Source organism: Clupea harengus, chromosome 8 (genome assembly GCF_900700415.2).
Source record: "Clupea harengus chromosome 8, Ch_v2.0.2, whole genome shotgun sequence".
NCBI lineage: Eukaryota > Metazoa > Chordata > Actinopteri > Clupeiformes > Clupeidae > Clupea > Clupea harengus.
Genome location: NC_045159.1, coordinates 9,764,934 through 9,777,020, shown reverse-complemented (window position 1 = coordinate 9,777,020; position 12,087 = coordinate 9,764,934). Strand labels below are relative to the sequence as shown.

The 12,087-nt window shown below is 39.0% G+C and overlaps 1 protein-coding gene across 1 annotated transcript in view; it reads right to left on the bottom strand.

The window, feature by feature from the left end:
- Positions 1-2,008, bottom strand: part of LOC105909165 (glucocorticoid receptor) — a 50,791-nt gene extending 48,783 nt beyond the window's left edge. Inside the window, exon 1 of the mRNA XM_012837766.3 lies at positions 786-2,008. The gene's annotated coding sequence lies outside the window, so the exon portion shown is untranslated. The remainder of the gene's footprint in view (positions 1-785) is intronic.
- Between the last annotated feature and the right edge of the window lie 10,079 nt (positions 2,009-12,087).

Genomic DNA, 12,087 nt, shown 5'->3' with positions numbered 1-12,087 from the left:
CACAACACACACGGTGGTAAATTTCGTTGGTAACGTTATAAAATGTTCCTCAATAGAAAATAAGTTAGCTAGTCATAGCGTGTCCTACCCTGGCATGTATAGACGCATATTGGGACACAGAAAACACCGGGATGTGTCATTTCGCGAGTGTAAAACATTAATTTGGGTTACATTATTGGAAATGACTGAAGTCTGAAAATCTCCACAGCTGTTTTGCAATGGACGTACACAACGAATGAAGACGACTGCAGCTCCCTAAACATATATAATATTGTACGAGTGTGTGCGAATCACACCAACAACACTAACGTTAGTAGAAATCTTGTGAATATAGTACAAGTTACCGCAGTGGTGCAACCTGTTGGCAGGTCATGGCAATTGCACAGTTAAATTCCTTCAAAAACAAGAGAAAGACATTTCGATTGTAAATTATTTAATGGCCCTTACATATGCAGACCATGGCAATTGATCGTACCATTATTTAATGTAAAAAAAATCAGCTTTGATATGAGAAATAAAAAAGACAATGTTATTATCCTGTCATAACTTACTTATCCACGGTCTTGAGTGAGAAGCTAAAGCTGCACTATAGTAGTCTACAGCCTAAACTGTACAACGTTACAGTCGATGACCGGCAACGAACAGTCAGTTAGCCACTGACAAGCTAAGGCAAAGGAAATAAATATCATTAGAACCCAAGAACTACGTAGCGAGTTAAACCATAATCAAATAAACACGAAAGTTTTGCATTAGTTAAAAGGAAAAAAAGAATAAACATACCTTACCTGCTTTCAAAACGAACTTGTTGTCTAAATAATTTCCATAAGGGGACAATCATATGGCACAATCATTTACAATATAGCTAATGTTACTCCACTTAGTTTCCAACGTCGTGATCGTCGTGTCGCTGGTCTCTCGGCATGATTAAACACTATGAAGCAAGCAAGTAAACCTTTTCCCGCTGTCATGACAAGCAATATCTTGGCAAGTCAGCTACTCATTTGTTCGCTTAACAGCCCTGGTGCCAGCTACATGGGGGGACATAATCGTTGCGCCCTTCGGTCCGAGTTTACAAACTTAAACTTCTAAACTGCTCTCTTGAAAGTCAAGGTCACTTCAGCATAAACATAAGTAGCCAGTTATACTTGCCGGATATCCACTGTAGCGTAAATGACAGCAAAAAATGGCAAAGGCAGCCTGACGAAACAGCAAGCTGAAGAGATAGCCCATCTAGATAAACGTATTAGGTAACTGAGTAGCTATCGGACTATACTGTTGCAGACTAGTTTCGCACTCCGACAACGGTAAACGCCCCTCAGAGGAATATCCTTGCTAGCAGGCTAGCTAGCTTACAGAGATCCTTGGCTGTTGTCAACTGGCGTAATTTACTATACAGACGTCCCCGTCATTGTTGAACGATTAAAACGTTTAGCTACGTATGGGAATACATTAAAACGTCAACAAATAACCTGCTGCAGCAGTGTTCAGACACAAGCTGGCTACTTACAAGTAACGTTAACGTACACAAACGTGACAGGAGTTTGCAACCTAGCGATGCTAAACTTAAAACCGCCGAGTGGCAAAAACATCACATTTAAGCATGTCATGCAACTTCGACGCTTTCAGTCATGCTTTAAATAACTTTGCTCGCAGGAACTACGCACAAATGATATAGAGGCTACATATGCTGTAAACTAAAGAGTTCTGGTCAACTGGAGGATGTTGAAAGTTCCAAAGGAGCGTATTGAGCTCTGACAGACGTGGATTTCAATGGCGCACTGTAGACCGTAGATAGAGGGGCGAAGGGCACGTTCACACCGACTGGAAATAAACAATACTGCACAGAGAAAAAACTATTGAACGCGACGGTGTTTTTCATCTACGAATCCGTGCTAAGTTCATCCATATCTTAATATTTCGACCATCATTAGGGTCTAAAAATTGATACTTTGTGTCTACAAACAACTAGAAAAACACTGACGAGACTTTGGACTGTGGGGAGACATTGGCTAATTTACCAAGAACTGACATGCGCAAAGCGAGGCTGTCAGTTTTATGTAAATAACTCTTATTTACGCTTGGCTGACAAGTGGGTAGTCTATAGCATGAGCTACATTAGAGAAATGTGTCGCTATGCCCTACTTAATTATTCACCATAGACTGTCAATTACTTGATTGATCCTTGTGGGCAAAAGCAACACAGGTCGCAGCAAGAGGCTCCTCAAAAGCAATGCAATACACACAAATTAACTGCATGATTTGCTGACTTATTTCTGCCTTGTTTTCCAAGTGGAACATATTGCTATTCATAGTTTCCCTACAGGCCTAGGGGAACAGCTAGTTGTTTTGGTCAGTAGCTGTAATCATTATCCATATTGAACAGACATTAGAATGATCTTTAGATAATGTTGAGTTAGTGTGCTCAGCATAGACATCTTATAATTTATAGTCTTGAAAAATTAATTTGAAGGTCTACATATTGACACCAGTGGCCTGATTCAAAATCACACACACAATTATGAAGCACACAAATTTAGAGTTTTGTTAATTGAATGCAAGTTGTTTGGCCATTGCTGAGTGTACAGAAATTTTGTTCAGGTAATCTAGGCCTCCAACTCATGGATGAGTCTGAAAACTGTCAAATTGAAACGTCTCCACTGTCCCGCGCACTGTGGGCCCCAGCCCCACAGCAGCATGGCCTTAATGATATGTCTTAAGCCAAAAGAGAAAGAATAGAATCTATTTCTTTATTACACAATTGAAGATATACAAGTAATGTTATAATATATTTTCAAATTAAATATGGGTAATGTGAATTTCTAAATGTCACAGTTAGTGCTTTACAACAGAATACCTCATTGAAAATAGTTTTCTCAGAATTTTACAAAGAAAGAAAAAGAAAGCACCTACATTTTGTCATCACAATTCCACACACAGCATATGCGTGCAACAAACCTCTGCCTCTGAACAGTAGGCCTATGCTTCCTACACTGTCCTGCAAAACTAGTTAATATAACAATATAAAATCATATTGGATGATTATTAATTACAATAATACTATTTTTAATGTAGAATTAAGTAATTTTATTGCAATGTTCCTATATACAATTTTTGGCTTCTTGGATAAGTGGTTATATGTGATCTCTCTCTCTCTCTCTCTCTCTATATATATATATATATATATATATATATAGACCAGAATATTAGTTATTTTGATAAAGCCACACGTGGGTGTCAAGACTTATCACCATTAGTCTACAGTCTATATCCTGACTCATCTATGGAAATATGGTTTTTCCTTTCACTGATATTTTTGTGTTGAAATTTTAAAATATTGTTCTCAAAAGTATGAGAACAAATCCCTGTACAGTGAGTTTTAAACCTCAAAATAAACTACCAAAAAGCTCCATCGAAATCAAACATTGTTTGCACATGGCTAGTCCTGCTGAAAAAAATTATGAAAACCAGCACAACCTAAGGTTTAAATTTATTTAGTTTATTTCTTTTATTTTGGGCTGTCCTGGATGGTGTTGGTGTTGTCAGCCTAGCCCAAAACCCAAGAACCTGGTTCAGAGCCAGTGGCCAAATAAGATACATTATTTTATTAGTAGGCTATTTGCGTTTCTCTCAGAAGTATCACTTTAGTAAACCAATGAAGGAGCAATAATGAATTGCCTACAATATCAACAATAATGATTCATAGAGATTCATAACTTAAAATATAGTTCCATCCACATTGTCTTGATTTTTTATATATATATACTAATATATATATATTAGTGCTGTCAGTTTAACGCGTTATTAACGGCGTTTTTTTTTTTTTTTTTAAGATCAACGTTCTTTTTGGCCTCGCAAACTGTGTAGTAGGCTAACGTTACGGTTTGAGTGAATGGTGAGCGCGATACGGCGAAATGGATGATAAAAAGCTTCTGAATGGAAAGTTTACTTTTAAAAGTTGTGTTGTGCAAAAGAAGCAAGCTTCACTGTTGTCTGAAAATGTCAACAGGCAGCTGGCTGAAAGCAAAGAAGTAGTAAGCTTACCTTTTATTGTTAACCTAACTGTTACGGTTCATTGTTTCTGAAATAAGAGGCCTGACTGCTATGTTCCCAGCAAACTTGAAAAAAAGAAAATATTAAGCCATGGTTTAACTGCACTATAGGCTGAGTCCTTGTTTACCTGAAATGTGCACTTTATAATTTTATTTTGTACCGCCCTGTTTGGCAATGTTGGTTTTCAATAAAATAAAACATTTGCATAAAGCAAGCCAATCCACTTTTCCATGTTGATAAGGGCATTAAAATAAAAATAAAATGATGGAAAAAATTAATAAACGAAGGGACATTTAGAATAGATACAAATTTGCGATTAATTGCGATTCATTTTGAGTTAACTATGACATAAATGCGATTAATCGCGATTAAATATTTTAATCGTTTGACAGCACTAATATATATATATATATATATATATATACATTTTATGGATAGTATCTAGTTTCCACAAAATTCAAAATAATGGAAAATCTTACCACGTGAAATGAAAACCTGAGGGATTATGTTTTTTTTTTCGATTTCTGTAAACAGTATCCTCAGCAGGAAAACCTATACCTTTGCCTCAGTTCTGTAAACACTGTGCGCACAATTTTCAATGTGTAAACTTTATGCTCATTTAGTAAACACATGCCATCAATACAATAAACACAAGGTATCACCAGAACTTTTTATAGATGAAACACTAAGCCACAAAATTATCAACATATCAATCACAATTGCAGAATCAACTAGAAAATGTGAATGAGACTGTGCTGCAGCAGCAGCTGGCCATTGCAGACCATAACTTATGTAATTTGTGGATGCTAACTCTTCGCACTACAAAAGAAAGGTTGGACTCTTCTACCACCTGTTGGTTATAAATAGTTAGCTATGCAGCTGAAAGATAGATTTGAATTAATCCACAAGTGTGCTGATATCTTTATCTGACAATTACTGCTGCAATGAAGCCATTTGTGTGTGAAAGTGTCAGAAAGTTTAGAGGAAAATCCAGGTCCAGCTTTGGGTTAACTGGTCTGACAAGTAGTTAATCTGCTGCTTTGCCTAAGACAGTTCTTAACCTTGTGAACAAGTTGTCAACTATCTACAAAGCAATGTGACTGTTTATCGATTACAAACCAAAACAGTAATAGACAAATTAAATTTCATATCTGGCTTATACTGTAAATCCAAATATGATTCAACTCACTAACTTAGATTAGCAGTTACGGAGTTAGCCTGTCAACGTCACCTTGAGACTTTTCCTGTAGGCCTATGAGGACATCCTGTAGGTTTATGAGGACAGCAATCTTTGAGGCGCTCCGAGCCATTGAATCGAACTAAATGCAGATGCTTGCTTTGAACAGGACCTATTGGAAGACTATAGTATTCTTCTAGTTTTCTAGTAGGTCCTCTTGTTACTACTAATTATTCTATCTGTTTGTCAGAAAGTTAATATGTGACGAGTTGGGGTGCACCTATATAGTTAGAGAAAAAGCCTCTAAAACTTTTAGGGTCCTATTTTGACTGTGAAAATGGCTGATGGAAATTGCCTATTCCACCTGGGCGGTTATTTATCACCAGTTGATGAATCAAACTTTGAACCCCCTTTTTTATATTGGCACAGCGACATTTTCTTCTTTGATAGTGAACTTTCAATGCACCAATCACAAAGCATCACTGCACAAGTCAGATTTATGTATCTGTCAAAAAATATCTTTGATGGAAGAGTGACTATGCCTACATATTTCTGTGAGCTAACCTGTGTTATGGGTTAATGCAATTAATCTATCTTGGATATCCTCAACCTTAACATATATCCTGGCATGCTTTTAAAAATTCTTTGTTTGTTTTAAAAGGTAAAACCCCTTGACTTAAACCCTGTAGGAATATTTTTGTGTATGATAGACAAGGATTAACTCACAAGATATGAAATTATTTATTTAAAACCGTTACTTTTTTAAATTGGGAGGGGTGTATTCGGCCATGCCCGTCTTAGAAAATGGGCGTGGTGCCATACAGGTAACACGTTCTGATTGAGTAAAGGTCAGATAGCGGGGTTAGATCTAATTGGCCGTAGGGGTTAGCCAAACAAAAGGTAGATGGGAGTGACTGAATTACTTTTAAAAAGGTAAGCGCGCTATTCATAGAGTAAGATTTATCCCTGGACCATCTTCTTATTGTGGCTTAAATACTACAATAAAATCAATGAGAACAACGCATCTGAGCTTTTGACTTCTGATTGAGAGAGTTGTAAGGGAATCCGCAACAAAAAAAACAACAACCCCTTAATTTGTCTGACTTGAATTAAATGCTCAGTAAGCAGTAAACGAATGTCATCGATGATGTAAATACACAATAATGACATTTCTTGTCATTTCCATTCATACATTGTAATCTAATTAGACTAAGGTATGGACATTATTTTGGCTGCTACGGCATGCACAAAGATATTGCAATGGTCCATGCATTCCTCATTCATGTAGGCTACTCATCATTGCCATCTATGGAATATTCCATATCCTTAGTATATCTACACATAGTCACCCGTAGTCTCGTGTTATGCAAATGAATACCTTATCTCCACTCTCTCTCATTGATCCAATGTTCAGCTAAACAGGCTTTCAATCACCTATTCGGTTCTGCTGGGGTTCTGGATGCACCGACTGCACCAAATAGCCTAAAGTTTGAGTTAAAAAAATGACATGTAAAGGTTAGAATTTAGAACCTATTTAATATCGAATACCATAGTTAACTGAGATAAACCTAATATGAGGTGCGATCAAAAAGTTCAGAGACTGTGCCTGTAAAAAACACCAGTCCAGCATGCAGCAGCGTTTGCGATGCGCGTTCGATCTCCTTCACTGTATCAAACGACGACCCTTCAGCTTGAACTTCATCTTGAGAGAGAGGAAGAAGTTGCAGGGAACCAAATCCCTCATGAGTAGGGTTTGGGGAAAGCAACAATCTTCACGTACTTCTTCAAAACCATTATGTTAGTAAATAGGTGGACAGTATAACCAGAGAGTAAGGTTGGCTCTCGCTCCCACTCAATTCTAAATTTCTAAACTGTTAGCTAGCTCACTTGCTAGGTTAAGTTACCTTTTCACGTTATTAATCCGCATTGGTTCCGCAATTATTTGAAAATAACAGCAGATGAGCAGTCAAATGTTTGTATGGCTCAGTTTCCTGCTTGCCCCGGAATATAAACTATCTGTCCCATTGAAGTAAAAGGTCAGGTATTTCGCAGAACGTACATGCTAGTTGACTATTAGCTGAAGTCTTTACGGTGAGTTCAAGTTTATCGTTTTGGTCCAGACCCAAGTGAGTTAGTAGTTAGTGGCATGTAGCTTAAAAAAGATGAGGACCAGGAAGATAAAGACCTCAATATAAAAGACCATTAGTTTCAGATTATATTAGATCTTGTAAGGACTATATCTACACTTGGAGATTGGTCTCATTGTGTTTTCTTTACAATTCCATAGTTTTTAATCAGTAACTACTTAATTACTGCTGTTTTTGTTTGCCTGTGTCTGGACCAAATAGTTGCACTTGACAGTGTGTTTTGGGTAATCTATATGCCAAAATAATGTCAGGGAAGTTGTTTTAAAATAACCCCGCTGGTGTGTAAGAGATAGTCATGTAGCATGTGATTGATTTTGACCTGGAGATTATGTGGTTGTTGGGGGGGGGGGGGGGGGTTCTATATGCTTGTTTTGTATTTGTGTGCGTGTGTGTGTCTATAGATGTGTATGTCTGTGTGTTTACAGGCTTGTTTGTATTTCTATGTCTGTGTGTGTGCATATGTGTGTCTGTGTGCGTGTGTATGTCAGGGCCATGGAGAGGAGGGGGTGATGGTTCTTTGGGGGGGGAATGCAAGCTCCCATGCAAACAAGCCCATTATGTTGAGCGGGGCGTGTGGTGGGCATGAGGAGTGCTGATTAAAAAGAATAGATGGGAGCATGCGTACATCTCCCTGGGGCTGCAGCAAAGCAGCCACACTGTTCTCTTGCCCCATAACACCATGCTTGGAACATGCTGCTGCCTGAAAGGGGGTTAGTCTAGGTCAGAAGCAGTCGCACGTCTATCTCTGGCAAAGCAGATGTCAGGAAAGGTCACGTGCTAATGCAAACAGGCCCCAGGTCGAGGTGATAAGAACAGTTTTGGATATATTTATTCACATTTCTGAGTTATCATAGTTATTTAATGGTCAATAGGGTACAAGCCAAACAGACAGGGAACACTATTGTGAAATTTCCATGAATTGGTCCTTGGGATTATAAACTGACTTCCAAAAACAGGCTTAGTCATTTCCCTTACAGTACTCAGAGGGCAGCACATCGCCTACAGGTGCCACATTTGTAAGATTTGCAGAATGAACTCATGTTTTCCATCAAATGTTATTCCACCAACAACCCACACTGTGACCGACGTTTATGTAACACATAGAGATCTGGGGGGGACCCTCAAGCACAGCCGTTTGCAGTGTCCAAGAGTTGAAATTATAATGAAATTATTACCGACAGAGGTTACAAAACCCCAGAGGTGACCTACCCAAGCAGCTGACCTTTCACCTGATACTTTTTGTCTGCCTGAATCCGTCCCAGACATGGGAACCCTGGAACTGTGAGACATCTGCTTGAAGAGGGAGGGCGTTGCTCCCCCCCCCCCCCCCCCCCCCCCCCCCCCATCAAAAAAATGTCAGGAACTCCACTGACCCAAATAATCGAGCTACTATCCAGCTACTCGTCTGTGTAGAGCAGAGGAGTGTGGATATGAGGAAAGCTATTTATATGACATGATTTATGGCACTTCACAGATCACGCTCACAACCTCCTTCCCTGGGACCCAAGTCAAGTGAGAGAGAGAGATACACAGATACATAGAAAGTGAATGAGAGAAAAGGGAAAAAGAGAGAGAATCAGGAAGTAAACAGCAAAGACTTTCACAGAAGAAGAGTCTTTAGCCTGTTCTCTAGGATTAACACCAGATGTAAATACTTCATGACAGTAAATGCAATGCTTTTCAGTTGAAAGGATGTGCTCTTGCAAGCTCAGGCAAAAGAATGATTTGCTGCCCTCAGGGTACTGTTTACTCCTTTACATAAGTGAATCATGTTGACTCAGTATCCCAATTTCCTGGTTCATGCGCATTGGTCTTTTCTACAGACCATACACACACACACACACACACACACACACACACACACACACACACACACACACACACACACACACACACACACACACACACACACACACAAACACACACACACACACACACACACACACACACACACACACACACACAAACACATATGCACAGATTCACAAACACATGCACACAAAGGCATACACAAAACACACATATGCACACATACACACAGAAACAGATAATTTTAAATGCAAGGAGACCAGTGTCACCCAAAGCAGCGCCTGGCAAGGGTAGCATAATAGCACTTGATTGCAACAATAAAACAATAAATTCCCCTCACCAAATCGGAGGGCACAAGCATCATCTTGTGTGTACTGTACGTACATTTCAAAAGGAAACACCTACTCACACCTGTTATGCCCAAATGTTATCATTTCGCAATTGTATTACATGTCAATACAAAGCATGGAAAATTGTTAATGATAGATCTTATAGTTCAACGTGGGTGGATTAGTAGACAGGAGTGGCATGATGAGCATGGGGGCTAGTGTGATATTTAATCTGATGTAATAACAAAGGTCGGTGCTTTGACAATGGACAACCTGCTCTTTCGTGGTCCTCGTTTGCACATGCTTGAGAGGCCCCTAAGGCCACAGGGTATCCCATTTCTCATTTTGTGATTCAAAACGGTGTCCAGTGTGACCTTAATGCATGTTGACTTGCATGTTACCCCAAACGCCATGGGTGGGGATGTTGGATCTGAACATTTATAGCAGATTAGACTTTGACAACTATAAGTACAATATGGGAGAGAAAGTAAAATAAAATACATTTCATTATTAATTTACCACATCATTCTGTGTCATAATGCTTTTTTCTAATGCTTAGTTAGCCAGTTGATTAAATGAATATCAAGAATATTGTTCTGAAACAAGATACGCTGCTGTATGGGTAGGTAACAAAAGAAAACAGAAGACACATAACTGATTAGAAATAAATGTGATTATCAGTTTTTGTATTAGTATACCATTTGTCTGAGGTAAGTTATTCATCTTGAGCCATTTTGTGAGCACAGTCCTTAACCGAGTAACAACATGGTGCTTCCAGTGATTCCTGAAACCGCACTGAAGGTCCAGAGGGCCACAGCCTGATGATACCACTTAAGTTTGGACCACTAAAAGTGAAACTTCATAAACAGAATGGACAGATGTTGGTACTAATGCTTTGCATGAGCTTCCTCTGACGTGGCAACGTCAATCATCATGTGGAGTTGTGGTTGTTATGGATAGATGCTATACCATTGGTCCCTGCCAGTTTTTACCAGTTCATACAAGAATTTGCTGTGGACAAGAACTACTAATAAATCAACACTGTTCATGCCAAAGGAATGTAATCCTAAGCAGTAGAAGGGTTTTTGACCAGCGACGTTTATCCTTGCTAAAGGGAAAGTAAATGGTCAGTTCAGGATCCCTATAGAGATAGACCTGTGTCCGTTTACCTCAATAACTGTAAAGAAACGTTTTGTTAAAGTTATTGAGGTAAACAGACACTGTAGGGATCTTTTCCATATTGTATAGCCGTTTTGTGGTTGCCGGTTAAAGTGCTCCAACTCAATACTGGACCAATTTCAATCGTTAATTGTCCTTAGTAAAAGTTTGGACCCAAAAAGATCTGAAAATAGGGTTGAAAAATGTCGTGTTTAAGGTTTCCCTTTAAGGTTGTCATTTATTTGAAGAATCATGTTTAGAACTCAGTGTAAGCAACCCACCTATCACAGATTTGAAGAAATAATATCTAAAATCAGAAGAAATAACCTTTTTTTCCTGAATGTCTCTATTGGCTCCTATGAGTGTGTTTGGCTTGAGAGCATGAACTAATAAAGGTTAATTTGACATGTTTTGCCCTGTAATGTGAGAGCACAGGTCAGACTGTTCTGTACAGCAACAGTGATGTCCAGGAGTCGTGGGAGGGAGTCTAAGGCTAACTAGATCTCTGAATGAGTCAGTGAGAAAGAGAGAGAGATGTGCAAATTCAGAGAGACAGAAGATGAATATAAAACAGCAACACAAATGTACACATAAATGCACAGTTGTTAGGATACCAGATTGTCCTCACATTTGTCCACGTAAAGAAACATGCATGTTTTATGCTTCACTTGCCTTCACATAATATAGAAAACATTTTCGGGGGTGGTGGGTTGTGCAGCGACTTTTTTTCTCTGCTCAGATGGAGTGACGAACATTAATGCACATAAGGTGGGAACTTCTCAAATACACCCTGAGTGATGAATATATGAAAAGGTCCCTTGGGTACCCAGCATCATATACACACTGCATGGGAAATCCATGCACAGAAACACAATGTGCCCTAGATTCCCTATAGCAGTAATAGGATATGAAGGAAATTCAAGCAGACCACAGGAGGGATTCAGACACAGCAGACTCCGATTACAAAATGGCTAACCTGCTGATAAAATCAGGGGCTTGCCATCATATGGAAGAGTGTCCATTTTCATTGTAAGATTGTGGTGCTTCATTATAGGATGTTGTGTACACTCCCAGATCAAATACAAGAATATGGCTCAAAGATGGAAGTTTAGGTCAGTTGGTTCAACAACTATCAGCCTTGGGTAAAATTAACATTATGTCTTTGATTTCCATGTGAAGTTACTGGCACAGGGCTGAGTCATAGAAAGATAATAGAAACAGTTATGGTGGGAATAGTGTTCATCACTATTCAAACAGTAGTGATGAGAAGTATGAGTAACGAGAGTGACTGTGTTGTGTGACTGTTACTGTGTGAAAGTGGTAGACCACAAGGGAAAACACCCTGCAACATGGTGCACAGATTTACATTCAAACTCCTGAGCGACCCCAGGCATGGTTTGCATCATCTGGCCACGCT